Source organism: Primulina huaijiensis, chromosome 10, assembly GCF_012295235.1.
Source record: "Primulina huaijiensis isolate GDHJ02 chromosome 10, ASM1229523v2, whole genome shotgun sequence".
Classification (NCBI taxonomy): Eukaryota; Viridiplantae; Streptophyta; class Magnoliopsida; order Lamiales; family Gesneriaceae; genus Primulina; species Primulina huaijiensis.
The window spans coordinates 10059148-10073635 of NC_133315.1; the positions used below are offsets into that span (position 1 = coordinate 10059148).

A 14488-nucleotide genomic window follows, 5' to 3' on the forward strand; every position below is an offset into this window, starting at 1 on the left:
GAGAAGATATATTGTCAGAGGCACATGCATCTCCGTATTCTATTCATCCAGGAGGTACCAAGATGTATAAGGATTTGCAGGTTCTGTATTGGTGGCCAGGCATGAAGAGAGACGTCCGTCGTCGCGTATCAGAATTTCTCACTTTCCAACAGGTGAAGGCGGAACATCAGAGGCCAGCAGGAATGCTTAAGCCACTCCCTATCCCTGAGTGGAAATGAGAGAATATTACCATGGACTTCGTCGTTGGTTTACCAAACTCAGTCAGAGGCTTTAATGCCATTTGGGTCATAGTGGATCGACTTACTAAGTCAGCGCATTTATTGCCAGTGAAGACGACTTTCTCCATGACTCAGTATGCGGAGCTTTATATCAGGGAGATCGTTCGATTGCATGGGATCCCAGTTTTCATCGTGTCCGACAGGGACCCGAGATTCACATCGTCCTTCTGAAAGAGCCTACATGCAGCCATGGGGACGAAGTTTCTATTCAGTACAGCTTTTCACCCGCAGATAGATGGCCAGTCTGAGCGAGTGATTCAGATCTTGGAGGATCTATTGCGAGCTTGTATAATAGATTTCCATGGAACTTGGGAATCTAAGCTACCTCTAGTGGAGTTTACCTACAACAAATGCTTCCAATCTTCTATAGGTATGGCTCCCTACGAGGCATTGTATGGAAGGAAGTGCAGATCGCCGATTCATTGAGATGAAGTCGGAGAAAGAGCAGAACTTGGTCCAGAGATTGTTCAGCAGACTGCAAATGTGGTGGTCAAGATTCGAGACAGGATGAAGACCGCACAGAGTCGCCAAAGGAGCTATGCTGACAAGAGGAGGAGAGATCTCGAGTTTGCCGTAGACGATCACGTCTGTGTAAAGATAGCACCTATGAAGAGTGTTATGAGATTTGGGAAAAGAGGCAAGCTCAGTCCAAGATTTATTGGGCCGTTTGGGATTCTTGACAGAGTTGGGACACTAGCTTATCGTGTAGCATTACCGCCGAATCTGGGTGGTGTACGCAATGTGTTCCACGTCTCAATGCTGAGGAAGTACCTAGATAATCCTTCGCACGTGTTGAGCTATGAACCGTTACAGCTGACTCCAGACCCGTCTTATGAGGAAAGACCTGTCCAAATCCTAGACAGACAGGAGCGGAGACTTCGGAACAAGGTGACCAAGCTGGTCAAAGTCCGGTGGCTAAATCAATCAGTGGAGGAGGCCACTTGGGAAACCGAGGCAGATATGAGGAATCGCTATCCAGAGTTGTTCGGAAAGATTTAATTTCGAGGACGCAGTTTATATAAGTGGGAGAGGAACTGTAGAGCCCAAAATTCAGTACACGTAAAACCTATGCATTTATTTAATTGTTAATTAATTTATTTAAATTTAAAATGAGTTTTAGCGATGCATTTATTTAAATTTCATTATTTATATGTTTATGTGATGCACGTTAAATGTTTTTCGAGTTTCATGTTTCAGCCGATTATTCGAGGCGGGATCGAGGAGAAGACCGGTGACGATTTTTGGCAAAATTTTAATGCGGTATTTTATTTTAAGTTGTGTTTGGGGCATTTTAAATAATTTATTTAGTTTTAACATTTTTAAATCCTAAATTATTTATTTAGTGATTTTAGAATTTTAAAACTTTTGAAGTTTAGCAAATCTACATTTATTTTAAATTAGGGCACTTTGCTTTGTAGTGAGAAATTAACATTTTTATTAGCATTTTATTAACATTTTATTAGCCTTTTGATTAGCATTTTAATTAGCATTATTAATTCTAAATTAAGCAAATCAATTCCCTAATTTATCCTACTAACTCATGTACACACCACTAACACACACACCTACACGCTTTTTTTCACACAACACACACATACACATTTAATTCCATATTTTGAGAGCAAAACCTAGGGTTCTACTAGTAAGAAAAGCAGCCGCCCCTCCTCTAAATATTTCCAACAAATTTTCGTGACTTTTCTTCAAGGAAAACGAGCCACTAATCGTTTCGGATCAATCCTCGCGCCATCTCCGCTTCGGTGTCGTCGTATTGGTATTTTTAATCCTCAAAAGGCACGTATAATGTGTTACGATGTATTTTGTATTGGTCACAAGACATTTAGCATACCTCATAGTATGCGTTACGATGTATTTTGTATGAAAACCATGAGAATGTTGTGTAGAAGTTTGAGCAATCATGTTTAGATCACTTTTGAAATCATTTTTGGATCTAAAATCACATTTTTGTTGTCTTTTAAAATACTGCAATTTTTTGGTCGTTCTTCTGAGAAAACTTTCAACGTCAAAATTGTAGAACTTTTTAATACCTTCAATTTGATATAAAACTCAAAATATTTGGATAAAAATTGAGCGAGTTATGGTGATTTTCGTGGGACTGCTCAAACTTCTTTTTCTGAAAATTTTTCTATTAATGTGTTCTTGAAGTTTTTTTGTTGCAGGCTTCATTTGGAACCGTCGGGTGACCGCTGCTGTGTTAAAGTATATGGAGTATGAGTTTGAGATGCATTTTGATGCTTCGTTTAGTGTCGATAGTCGTTGATTGCATTAGAAGTCGTAGGAATCGTTTGTTGTCAACGTGTCACATTCACGGGTTGTGTTGCGTTGTTCGTGCTGTATCCCTGCTTTTGGGCATTGGGTGAGGTTTGAATCACTGCATTAGAGTCATAAGATGTGTCTCGTTCCATCGGTTTGAGTCGTTGGAGCATTACTTTTCAAATTGCATCAAAAATGGGTTATTTTAATTGCTAGTGTGCAGGATTAGCGCCGCAGCGCTCACTAAGGAGCGCCGCAGCGCCCGACCTGCCTTTGTGGTGCCACAGTGCTAGACTTGCGGCCCTGTAGCGCCACGGCGCTGCTGTAAGCCCAACGCCTAGGCACTTGAGCATGACTTTTAAACCACTATTTTAGGCTCATGTCTTCTATGTTTTGGGAAATGTTCAAACATCATTTTAGGATTTGTTTCGGGAGTTGACGTCATGGTTTAGTACAATGATTATAAGTGGTCAATTCCCGAGCAATTTAGAACGTCATACGAAAAATTGTCATTTTGGGTGATGAGCACGATTATTATGTCTAAGTATGAAATTAAGTGCTTGAAATCTTGTTAGTATGTGCAGCAGTGGCCTCAAAAGAGATCCAACGAATCCCTCAACGCCAAGTAAGTATGTTCGACGTGCAAGAAAAATATTTTCATGTTTTGAGGTATGCTAAATGACTAGTTACCAAATTATGTATGTGGTTGGAAAGCGGTAAAGCATAACAAGGGACCAACCCACCCCGTTAAAGCATGAACGGGTTTAGATCAGGATTGGAAAGCGTTAAAGCATGAACGGGGCCCAATCCACCCGTTAAAGCATGAACGGGGATCTCATGCATGTGGCAGTGGATTCGTCCCTGTCAGCCCAATACTTGGGTTTAGTCTGATTAGGCGATTTATGTTATGAGTCGCTTGCTTTGAAACATGCCTCTACGCAAAATGATGAAGTTATGTATGTACAAGTATGCAAGAATGTTTACGAAAAGTTTTCACGTTACGGTACGTTACAATGTTTCATTGGTAGGAGACATTGCGATGTCCGAGCATGCAAAGAGGTGCTCCTGGTAGAGTGCACTGAACAACCCTCCATATAGGACTTTCCAAGTGGTTCTCACTGTGGAAACGTCCTAGTTTATGGTTGTACACCATTAGTCCTTATGACCCGAGACAACATTGAGACTCTTTGTGCTAGCATTGCACTTTGACTTGTTTACTGACTCTCATGAGGTCATCAGGTGGCAAGGTTGGGTGTTTTGTCGAAATATATAGGAGTCGATGCATTGTAGTCAGGAATTCACCGCTTACCTTCGGGTATGGATATCCTATGTGATCTCATATATATGTAGTTTGAAATCTCTGATCAGAGTATGGTGGTAATTATGAAAGGGGTTTCATAGATTACACCATCGATGCAACTACGACATGACACATAGTATCGATTCATTGACAACTCTCGATATACCAATGGTTGTCGAATCGGTCGGGATATATGAGTTGAAAAGACCGTACTGTACGCTAACCATAATAGAATGGTTCTTGCATGCACTATCATTTGATACCTAGGGAATCATGTAAGTGATGCTGCTAGGCGTTTAACATGATTGGTTGGGTACTATCAGACTTGAGTTCTGACGTTCTTATTATCAAGGAGTTGATAAGTAAGAATGGAGCAGTTGGGGTATGCTCATATAAGGACATGTTTAGTCCCGAATCACATGGAGAAGTGAACCCACGGCTAGTTGTATCAACGAACCATTGAGGGCCATACAAGTAATAGCTTTCTAGATCCCGTTTAGAAGTAAAATAGTTCAATGTGTTGAACGGCTTATAAAGGAGTTTATAAGCGTAAGGAAAAATTGAAGTATGACTTCTATGAGGGGAATGTAACTTTTAATTTATGAATGTGTTCCTAAATTAAAAGTTGGCCAAATAAATAATGTATTTGAAAATTGTGATTTTCATAAACATTATTATGGACTAAATTAAATTAATTCAAGTGTTGAATTAATTAAATACTAGTGGGCCTAGTAGAATCCAAATAATTAAATTAATTCAAGTGTTGAATTAATTGAATTGCATTGGGCCTTGTAGAGCCCAATTAGAAATAATTATTAAACTAGTGGGCTTGAATAAAATCAAGTAAAGGTTAAATGGTCTCAAATGTGTTTGAGACAATTTAAATAAAAGTCCATGGGCCTTGTAATTGTTACAAGCCCAAGTAAAAAAAGCATGCTAGGAAGGTGAAGAGTAGGAGGCACTTTTTCATTAAAAATTTGCATGGCATGCTCATGCACATTTATCACTTTTTCAAGAACCAAGAAAAAGCTCCTCCCTTCTCTCTTGAATAGCCTTGGCCGAAATTTCCTTGATTATTATTCCTCATTTTTTGCTTCTTCAACAGTTGAGGATATCACACAGTTCTCATTGAAAAATCCTCTTATTTTTCTATTGCAAAATAAGAGGGGTTCTAGCTTGCAAGTGGGGGGGTGGGCCTAATTTTGAAGCAAGGAGAGCTTGAAGATTGTCTTGCCATTCAAGAGCTAAGGTGTTTACACCTTAGTTGGAGCCATCATCAATTTCAAGATTGATAGGTAAAAATACTAAACACCTTATGTATGACAACTTGGTGTTTTCGTATTTGCTACACATTATAGGCTTGAGGTGTTCGTTTTTGCCCTTAAAACAAATTTTGAAACTTCCGTTGCGCATTCGGGCACCTTAATCGATCCCCTTTCAACAACTTCCTCCATCTATAATAACATTGCAAACCTTTTCGTTTACAAAGCATCAAGTATGGAACAAGTTCCCCCTCTGAGTGGTCTCCTCTTCCTTGGCTTGCGTACTCATGATACGCCTAGTCACCAATGCCTCACCTACAACCGCCTCATATCCCTCATCAGGATCCTCCAACTCAGGCAACTTATCATCATCTCCATCACTTTAAGAATTATAATCCCCATAAGCATTCGTTATCATTACTCTCTTGTTAGGAAATTGGTTAGCGATATGGCCAACTCCTTGACACCTAAAACATTTGATATCTATAGAACGATTAAGAGGAGTTTTAGATTTACCTTGCACTCCTTGTTTAGGCATCTCTTGCTTGGTCTCTATCTTGGGCTTGGTCACCACCTTACTTTCTTCACGTTTTGCCACATTTGGTCGCCAAGAAGATGACGAACTCCCAGTTTGATTGGTGCGACCAACTCCTCGCTTCTTAAGTTGTTGCTCCACCTTTATCGCCAATTGCACCATCTCCTCTAGATCCAAGTAGTGCCTAAGCTCCACTTGATCTTGAATCTCCCTGTTCAAACCACAAAGAAAACGTGCCATCGTCGCTTCACTATCCGCTTCTACATTTTCCCTAAGCATGACTACTTCCATCTCTTTGTAGTAGTCCTCGACACTCTTTACTCTTTGTCTCAAAGTTTGTAGCCTCTTAAACATCTTCAAATAGTAATGGTTGGGCACAAATCTCTTTCTCATTACTCTTTTCATCTCATCCCAAGTTTCAATGGGTCTCTCATTATTGCTCCTCCTGGTGGTCACTAGTTGATCCCACCAAATGAGAGCGTAGTCTAAAAACTCAACCACCGCCAACCTAACATTCTTTTGCTCGGAGTAGTGGTGACATTCAAACACAAATTCTACCCTCTTTTCCCACTCTAAGTATGCCTCCGAGGTCAGATTTCCAATGGAACGAAGGAATTTTCATCTTAATGTTGCCCATTTTACCATCCTCCCTATTCCCATCATTGCATCTACCCCGTACAGCTTCTCCATTTCCTCTACCAAATCCTCTACCTCTTCCGTTCCTACCCCAATTCTCTTTTTGGCTTTCCTCGTCTCCTCCCAAATCATATTCTTCCTCTTTTCGCCTCTATTCAAGTCTTTAGGTTTAGAATTATTTCCACTAGTACTAACTTCATGCATACTCATCCTCTCATGTAACGGCTCCAACTCAACCCTTATCATCCTAGTGAAATGTCCAAAAAATGCCTCCATTTGAACCTTAGACAATCCCTGGTTCGAACAATCTCCTACCTTCCTCTCCATTTTACTTTCAGATATTGTACCTGCAAGAAACGTTAGTAGAAAACAAAATATTCCTCACCCAAATTCTCACGATCACTCCAAAAAAAATCCGCTCGTCTCTCCTCTCTTCTTTTTTTTTCGCTAACTACAAATACTCACGGGTCACTTCAAAGAAATAATGCTCGCACTCAAGTGTTTTCACTCGAATTTGATAGTTCTCTCAAAGGTGTGCTCAAGCTTTGTATTTGGATATATCAAACAATCAAGTTCAACTTGTGATCAAATGTGATCGACTCACTTGGACTACGTAGACAAGCAATTTGAAAATATAATTTTTTTTACTGTGAGAGACTACTGAATATGACTCACCGAAGGAAATAGAATAAATTACCAACACAAATTTATTGGCAATTTTCGGAATTTTTGTATTTTTTTTCTCTTGCGCAAGGATGATTTGTGCACACGAAAAATTCCAAGAAAATCTCAAAATTTCGAGAAACACAGTTTCACGAAAGTCAAAGAACGATAGAACAAAAACAGATCGGGAAACGAACGAAGAAATAACACCGATCTGAAAATTTAAGAACAAGATAAACTTACTTGAATTCAATGAGCCAAAGCTCTGAAACCAAATGATATGAATCCTTGTACGAAAAAAAGAAACATGATTAAATATGAATTGCGCCCTCAATTCAATAACGAACAAGGATCGTTGTTGATACGAATCCTCGTACGAATGAATAGAAAACACGAATAAATATGAATCGCGTCCTCAATTCGATAACGAACAAGGATTGTTTGTTGTCCCGATCTTTGAATCAAGTATAAGTTTGTGATATTCACCTCTAAATTATAAAAACTTAGCAACAAATATTCACGACTGAAACAATTGAACAATCAGACGAACCTTCAAAGAAATTGTCCTTGACAATCCGTATAAAATCAATCGACAAACGCCACAAGAACGAATCCTGATAAGTTTGATTTTTTATGAATACAAAGCACAGCCTTGCAAAAGTTTTTGAGAGAAAAAACTCAAAAGTTTGTATAAACTTGATAAAATCTGAATTGTATCCAATATTTTTGTCCAAGATCTTTTAATAATCACAAGATATCAAAATTTAGTTACCAAACAAATTAAACGCTAAAGAAGGAAAAATCTGCGCCAAGTCGTGAAGGACACGGACCCCGTGTAGTGGTCTGGAAGGGGGTCGGTGTAGGCACTATAATTTTCACGTCTTGAAAGTAGTGGACACAGACCCCGTGTACAGGTCCGTGTAGGCACTAGATTTTAACATGCTCGAGTGTAATGGACACGGACCCCGTGTACAGGTCCGTGTCAGGGAACCTTTCCTTCCGCAAGTGTAGCCACACCCAATTACCCTTTTCAAACACCTCCTTTTTCTTCCCCTTGTTGGCTTGCTTGGTGTATTGTTCATTCTTCTTTTCTATGTTGGCCTTGACCTTCTCATGAAAACTCCTAACAAATTCAGCCCTCTTCTTTCCATCCATGTTTAACCTTTCACTCACAGGTAAAGACATCAAATCCAACAGAGTCAAATGATTAAAACCATACACAATTTCAAATGGCGAATAATTGGTAGTAGAATGCATGCAACGATTATAAGCAAACTCAACAAATGGCAAACAATATTCCCAATTCTTTAAGTTCTTTTTAAGTATAGCACGGAAGAGTGTTCCTAAAGTTCTATTAACAACCTCAGTTTTTCCATCCGTTTGAGGATGACATGTAGTAGAAAACAACAATTTTGTGCCAAGTTTAGCCCACAACGTTTTCCAAAAATAACTCAAAAACTTAACATCACGGTCAGAAACAATAGTCCTAGGCATGCCATGCAACCTAACGAATTCTCTAAAGAATAAGTCTGCAATGTTAGAAGAATCATCAGTTTTATGACAAGCTATAAAATGCGCTATTTTAGAAAATATATCCACAACTACAAATATAGAATCCGTCCCCTACTTTGGCCTAGGCAACCCCAAAACAAAGTCCATAAAAATATCAACCCAAGGTTCACTAGGGACAGGAAGTGGTGTATACAAATCCATGTGGTTGTGTCCTAGACTTAGCTTGTCTACAAGTTATGCGCTTATCACACACACGCACAACATCACGTTTCATATGTGGCCAATAAAAATGTTCATTCAAAGCACTCATGGTTTTTGCCAAACCAAAGTGTCCCATCAAGCCACCCCCATGTGCCTCCCTAACAAGTAATTCACGAATTGAAGATTTTGGAATGCACAACCTATCTTCTCTAAATAAGAACCCATTATTCAAATAAAATTTGTCATGTGGACCATGCATACATGTTTCAAATACACTCTTAAAATCCTCATCAAGCACATACAACTCCTTGACATGCTCAAACCCCAAAATCTTAGACTCCAAGGTAGAGAAAAGTATGTACCTTTGTGATAGTGCGTCGGCCACTACATTTTCATTACCTTGTTTGAACTTGATGATGTAGGGAAATGTCTCTATGAATGCCACCCACTTGGCATGCCGATTGTTCAGCTTCTGTTTTCCCTTAAGGTGCTTTAAGGATTCATGATCCATATGAATCACAAACTCCCTAGGCCTCAGGTAGTGCTGCCACGTCTCTAGCGTCCTCACAAGTGCGTACAACTCCTTGTCGTACGTAGGATAGTTCAGCGTTGCTCCATTGAGCTTTTCACTAAAATACACCACTGGCCGTCCTCCTTGCATCAACACTCCACCAATACCTACACCTGAAGCATCACATTCAATTTCAAAATTATTATCAAAATCATGTAAAACAAGTAAAGGAGCATTAATTAATTTTTGCATAATCATATTAAAAGAATGCTCTTGCTCCTCGCCCAATTGGAATGGAATGTTCTTCTTAATTACTGTCGTCATCGGCGCCGCCAGTGTGCTGAAATCTTTTACAAACCTCCTATAGAAGCTTGCAAGACCATGAAAACTTCGGACTTGACCAACAGTAGTAGACGATGGCCAATCTCGAATAGCACTTACCTTGTCTTCATCCACTTGAATCCCCTGTAAGCTTACTACAAAACCAAGAAAGACAAGTTTGCTTGTACAAAAATCACATTTCTATAAGTTAGCATACAAATTTTCAGCCCTTAGTGTGATTAGCACAAGTCTCAAGTAATTAACATGCTCATCCAAGTTTTTACTATACAGTAAAATATCATAAAAATAAACCACAAAAAACTTTCCTATTTGTGCACGCAAAACATGTTCATTAACCTCATAAAGGGGCTAGGAGCGTTAGTTAAAGCCAAAAGGCATGACCATCCACTCATATAACGCGTATTTGGTTTTAAAAGCAGTTTTCCACTCATCACCTTCTCTCATTCTAATTTGGTGATAACCACTCTTCAAGTCAATTTTACTAAAGACACATGCACGATGCAATTCATCTAACATATCATTTAGTCTAAGTATGGGATGCCTATACTTAATAGTTATGTTATTGATTGTTCTACAATCTACACACATACGCCATGAGCCATCTTTCTTAGGAACTAGTAAAACAGGTACATCACAAGGTGACATGGACTCACGCACAAAACCCCTATCTAACAACTCACTTACCTGCCGTTGAAGCTCCTTAGTCTCCTCCGGATTGCTCCTATAAGCTGGACGATTTGGCAATGTACTCCCGGGTACAAAATCAATTTGGTGTTCAATCCCCCTCAATGGTGATAGTCTTTAGGTAGCTCTTCCGGAAATATATCATCAAATTCCTGCAAAAGTGAAACAACAATGCTCGGAAGGGACCCGGCTATAGCACTTGTGTTAAGGAGGATCTCCTTATAAACAATCAACACAAGTGGTTCATGTGTGTGCATCAATTGCCTCAACTCACTCTTTTGGGCCATATATATTTTTTTCTTGGCCTCTTTCCTCTCGTTTTCTTTTTTATCATTTTTTTCCTCTCATTTTTCTTTTGTATGGCTATCTCACTCTTTTTATCACTCTTTTTTTCAGCCATTTCATTTTTTCTCAAAGGCCATCTCACTTTTTAGTTCACACTTTTCATCCTCGTACGAATGAATAGTAAACACGATTAAATATGAATAGCGCCCTCAATTCGATAACGAACAAGGATTGTTTGTTGTTCCGATCTTTTGAATCAAGTATGGGTTTGTGATATTCACCTCTAAATTATAAAAACTTAGCAACAAATATTCACGACTGAAACAATTGAACAATCAGACGAACCTTCAAAGAACTTGTCCTTGACAATCCGTATGGAATCAATCGACAAATGCCACAAGAACGAATCTTGATAAGTTTAATTTTTTATGAATACAAAGCAAAGCCTTGCAAAAGTTTTTGAGAGAAAAAACTCAAAAGTTTGTATAAACTTGATAAAATCTGAATTGTATCCAATATTTTTGTCCAAGATCTTTTAATAATCACAAGATATAAAATATCTAGTTACCAAACAAATTAAAACGCTAAAGAAGGAAAAATCTGCGCCAAATCATGAAGGACACGGACCCCATGTAGTGGTCCGGAAGGGGTCCGTGTAGACACTGAAATTTTCACGTCTTGAAAGTAGTGGTCACGGACCTCGTGTACAGGTCCGTGTAGGAACTGGATTTTCACATGCTCGAGTGTAATGGACACGGACACCGTGTACAGGTCAGTGTACTGGTCCGTGTAGCCTCGGTCGTTCAAAAAGATGCTTGAATAATGTTCCTTTGTCCTCCAAACGTACTCCCATGCATCACGACCCCTTCTTGCTTGCTCAGGACTCCCCGTAGTGCCTCCTTGAACTTCTTCAGTCGTCCTCTCGTGATTGGTCCCTTCGGCAACTCTAAAGGATCCCATGCTTTTCTTGGATCCTGACCATCCGTGTTCGCATAAGTTGTTACGATATCCCGATCTTTCGATTCAAGAAATACGCGATCTTCACCCCTAACTACGTGGTTTAGCAATAAATGATCACAGAGAAAACAATCGACACTCGAACGAACCTACAAAGAAGTCGTCTTTGACAATCAGCGTAAGAACGATCGATAAACGCCACAAAGTAAAACTTTGATAAGTTTGATTTTGATTAAAAAGCAAGAGCCTTGAAAAAAGTTGAGAGAAAAAACAAAACTATTGTATATCTCAATAATAAAATCTGAATTGTGTTCAAAATTTCGTGCAAATACCTTTACATATCAAAGGATATAAATAGTTAGTTGCCAAAATAATTAAAACTCTAAACTGGGAAATCTTCACGCAGCAAGCGTGATGAAACTTAAAATTAATAATTTATTATATGTTAAAACCTATATTTTAAAATTTAAGTTTCNCAGAAGACATGATTGCCTAAAAAGTTGGTTAAGATGATCAAATTGTGAAAATATCAAAAGGAGGACAAATTTACTTTCACCATGACCAGCATATTGTAAAAAAATCATAACGATTTCAATATTTAATCAAATGAGGTGAACCAAGTGGCCAAATTCATCTACAGACAATTTCCCACATGTTTGCTGTTTTGATCAGAGTCAAATTCGGTGATTAAAGTTGTGGAACAAAGCATTGAAAGAAGGGACATGGAATTGAAGTTGGAGGAGACAAAGACTACTATTACAACTACATTGCATTAATAAAATTTTTGACCCTTTCTCTCATTTGGCCTATAAATAGAGGCCTTGTGCTAGCTTGAGAATCATTCTATCTCATTGTAAAATATAGTGTGAATGTGTATAAAAGTTCTAAGTTCCAATATATTTTTCATTTTCCAAATTATGAGTGATGTTTTTAGTGTTGATCAAAAGTAAGTTCATGGAAAGCTAAATCTATTATGTCAAGGTGAAGAGGATGAATTCTTGGTAAAGTAAGACTGTTTATATTTTGTATATTATTTCTTTATTTTTTTTCATTTTGCTAATTTCTTTTTATTGTAAGTATAAAAATGAATTATTTGTTGTTATCAATTTACATCAAATTCTTGATACCATTGAAGTGGTTATCTTGATTTGTTGTTTAATTTTGATAAAATAAATATTTCATCAATTATTATTGTTATATTATACATATATATATATATATTTATATAATTATATCATATATTTCATTTAGGCGATAGCGTGGCTCTGTCGGTTGTTCTAAATGAAATATTATGATTTAATACTAATATCTAACAATCTAACATTTACTTTATCGCAACTTACTTTTACTTTCCGCATCTAACATTTATTTTATCGCAACTAATTTTACTTTTCCGCATCTAACATTTACTTTATCGCAACTAACTTTTCTTTTCCGAAACTAACTTATTAAATCATATATTTCATTTAGGCAATAGCGTGGCTCTGCCGGTTGTTCTAAATGAAATATAATGATTTAATTTAACATTTATTTATGCAATTATATATTTATATAGTTATATATATAATCATAGGTATCACATATAAAATATCGGTGAATTCGATATTTTTTATAGTGAGAACTATATTATATTAGGTGTGTGTTTAAATATTTAATTTTCTTTGAACCATTATTTATGGTGGTTTCCTTTGTTTATTTTTAGTTAAACAATATTGCATAAACCAAGAATAAATCCTCGAGCCTTGACAAAATTTATAATTTGTAAACTTCGTTCTTGCATTTGGTAATCTATAAATTAATAAATTTAAACTTAAAATAACCTCTCTGTGGATCGATCTCGTACTTACGAAATATATTACTTGCAGAAAACCTACACTTGGGTGAATTATAATTTAAGTAGTAGCAAGTTTTTGGCGCCGTTGCCGGGGAGGTATAAATTAAGTTTATATTTGTTAATTATGTTTTATTTATAAGTATTGTGTTGTTTTTTTTTATGAGTATTTGGAGTCGAAAAAAAAGTGGTAGACTTATTCGAGTATCTGAAAATAATTTAAACATGGATGATAATTCAAATAATCAAGATAATGATAACAATAATAACAATAATAATAATAATAATCAAGAACATGATCAATTAAGAACACTTAGGCACCATATGAACCCTATTAGAACTAGTGCCCCATCTTGTTTAGTTTTTCCTCCTGATGCATCTAATTTCAACTTTAAACCTCAAATTATTCAACTTTTACCAAATTTTCATGGCTTAGATTCTGAAAATCCATATTTACATCTAAGAGAATTTGAGGAAGTTTGTAACACTTATAATGATCAAAATTGTAGCATGGATATAGTTCGATTAAAGCTTTTCCCTTTTTCTTTAAAAGATAAAGCTAAAACATGGCTACAAAATTTGAGATCAAGTTCAATAAGATCATGAGAAGAAATGCAACAACAATTTCTCAAAAAAAATTTTCCTTCCCATAGAACAAACTCTTTTAAAAGACAAATTACTACTTTTTCTCAAAAACAAGGAGAAACATTTTATCAATGTTGAGATAGATATAAAGAATTACTTAATACATGCCCACATCATGGTTTTGAGACATGGAGAATAGTTTCTCACTTTTATGAAGGTCTAATACCTAAAGATAGGCAAATGATAGAATTCATGTGTAATGGAACTTTTGAAGATAAAAATCCAAATGAAGCTATGGAGTACTTGGATTCATTAGCAGAAAATGCTCAAAATTGGGATAATATAGGCACAATAGAACCAGCAACAACTAAAATTAATAATTCAACAAATAGAGGTGGTATCTATAAGCTTAAAGATGATATAGATATTCAAGCTAAACTTGAATCTTTAGCAAGAAAAATTGAGTCATTAGAAATGAAAAAGAGTGGTCAATTAAAAAGTATTCAAGAAATTGTTTGTCATATATGTGATACACATGATCATGCTACAAAAGATTGTCCAACATTACCTTCATTTAAAGAATGTCTCCATGAACAAGCAAATTATGTTAACAATTATAAAAAACCAATACTAGA

The 14488-nt window shown here is 36.9% G+C and overlaps 1 non-coding gene across 1 annotated transcript; it reads right to left on the reverse strand.

The window, feature by feature from the left end:
• Positions 1 to 13924: 13924 nt before the first annotated feature.
• On the reverse strand, positions 13925 to 14035 carry LOC140987057 (small nucleolar RNA R71). Its single transcript, XR_012177058.1, has one exon. It is a non-coding gene; the product is annotated as a small nucleolar RNA R71 (small nucleolar RNA).
• Positions 14036 to 14488: the final 453 nt, after the last annotated feature.